The sequence below is a fragment of the Heterocephalus glaber genome, unplaced genomic scaffold, assembly GCF_053883595.1.
Source record: "Heterocephalus glaber isolate CG9 unplaced genomic scaffold, H.glaber_assembly_v1.0 deba00000122, whole genome shotgun sequence".
Lineage (NCBI taxonomy): Eukaryota > Metazoa > Chordata > Mammalia > Rodentia > Bathyergidae > Heterocephalus > Heterocephalus glaber.
The window spans coordinates 86,280,395-86,282,713 of NW_028258138.1; the positions used below are offsets into that span (position 1 = coordinate 86,280,395).

General features: G+C 43.9%; 1 pseudogene; it reads right to left on the bottom strand.

The window, feature by feature from the left end:
• Positions 1-1,449: 1,449 nt before the first annotated feature.
• LOC101722920 (programmed cell death protein 5 pseudogene) lies at positions 1,450-1,862 on the bottom strand (annotated as a pseudogene).
• Positions 1,863-2,319: the final 457 nt, after the last annotated feature.

The following is a 2,319-nucleotide window of genomic DNA, read 5'->3' on the forward strand; positions in this document are numbered from 1 at the left end:
TGATTGAAGCATTTTAAGTGATTGGAGACTGATTCAGTGATCAAAGCTGCTTTAGAAAGATCATTCTGATGGTTGTGTGGAAGATAGATGGCTGTCGTGATAAATCTGATGTATGACTAAGCTTTCATTGTTTCCAGAAAGTGACAATGGAAACTTCACTAAACAACCAACCTTGAAATCCAAACACAGGTGTAGATGCCTTCATCCTGGTGTTTACTGATGGAAATAAATGTGATTTACCCACCTGACAGGGTCGAAGGTTGTCCTGCAGTTTTCGAAGACAACGTGCAACCTAAATGTGCTCAGTTGTTTACCAGATCAATACCATATGGGTCACAAGGAACTCCCAAATTCTTGATGGCAAACAAGAAAGAGAAATGTTCCCATTTTCATGTTTTAGTATCTTCCTGGGAAGGCGAATTCGTTGATTCTAGGGCCCTGTACACTTTGGAAATTAAATGGTGTCCAACAGTGCTGAAGAGTTAGTTACATTTGTAAAAGAGAAGATCGTTTTGCTTGTCTGACCCTGGGAACAGCCCATGCCTGATGGTCACAATTTAGCACGTGGTGTTGATGGAGCTCATAGGATTTTCACAGTCCTAGCTGGGGACATGTGTCAGGCTGTGGCTGAGGATGAGCTGGGTCCATCTCTGTGTGCTTTATGCACCTCCACACCCATCCCAACTGCTTTGTTAGCACATCATCACAGATAGCGATTATGTGAGATGATGCATTATACATGACTAGGAACTCTCTGTGGCTCCTCTTGGAAGGAGTGGAGTCGCTTTCTCCTGGTGTGGCCTAGGGCTGTGACTTGCTTTGACCAAAAGATGTGGCATGTGACTTGGTTCTTTCTCCTTCTCTCTCTCTCTCTCTCTCCTCTGAAGCCTAGGCAGCGTCCTTCAGGACGATTGTGCTCATGGAGAACAGCATAGACCTTGTGACAGACAAGGTCCCAGACATGTGTTGTCCCAGACATCCTAGCTGATGTCACCAAGGACTGGCCAACCTCACAGACAGCTCCTGATGGACTGACTTCAAATCATGTTGACCCCACCAGCATGTGTGTGGAGCACAGCTGAGCTGCCCCAGCTGGACCCTGCCTAAGTAATCACCCTAGAGAACTCTGAGAAAATACGTGGTTATTGTTGTCAGCCATTAAATTTGGAAGCATTGTCATGGACAGAATCCTACACATGGCCCCACTAAGATTCCTGAATGACTAAGGTTATTCAGGCAAGTACTAACCTGGCACTGATATGCAGCAAGATTTCAAATATAGTTAAAGACCCAAGTCAGTTGACTTTATTATCTGTGCCTTCTGTAGCATTTAAAATGGGAGCATTTTATTTTATTTTACTTTTTTGCATAACAAGTTTATTTTTTTTAAAGGCATATAGACAAAACAAAGTAAACATTTAAACAGATTTTAACTTCTGCCCTAAAATTGTTCCATTAAGTGCCAGTCTCTAAACATTTTTAGTTTAGTAATCATCATCTTCATCAGAGTCCATTGCTTTTCTTCTGTTGAATTTAACTGTTGTTTTCTTTTCTGTTTGTTGGCTTACTTTTTCAAGGATTTCTATTAAACCTTGTTCTGAGACCTTCCCACTTAGGTGTCCATACTTTGCCATCTGTATAAGGTAATTCTCTACTGCTTTCATTTTTTCAGGCTTTACAAGTGCTAAGTTACTTAACCTGGCCCGGGCTGATTGATCCAGAACTTGCATTAAGATACTGTTTCTCATTTCTGCTTCCCTGTGCTTTGCTTCCTGTTGTGCTGCATCATTAGGATCCCCGTGTTTCGCCAGCAGCTCGGTCAGCCTCTGCTTCCTCAGCGCCTCCAGCTCCTCATCCGCCATGGTACAACCGTCGAGGAGTAGGAGCAGTAGCCACTGTCTGGCCCACCCGGAACAAAATGGGAGCATTTTAAAACACAGTAGGTTTTCTGTGGCTGGTGGCAGTAAGGGAAAGTCATGGACATTCAAAGAATGAGAAGGTTCTAAAATTCCCTTGCTAGCTTAGTGATGGAAAGGGTCTAGAACTGACAGCCAGTGAGAGACACACTCCCGACCTACAGAGAACTGAGCTCCTGCCTGAGTGCCATTGCCAACCCCTGAGCTCATGCTGACCACCACACATTGATTTTTAGAATACATAGGAAAAGCCTATGTTCATACACAGGATTCCAGCTCTGGCTGCACATTCAAATCTTGTGGCAGGCACATCACCAATACCAAACCCAGGCCAGCCCCAGGGATGCAAGTTCACTATTCTTGGGGGTGGTCCAGACATGGGTATTTTTAAAGTTCTCCAAGT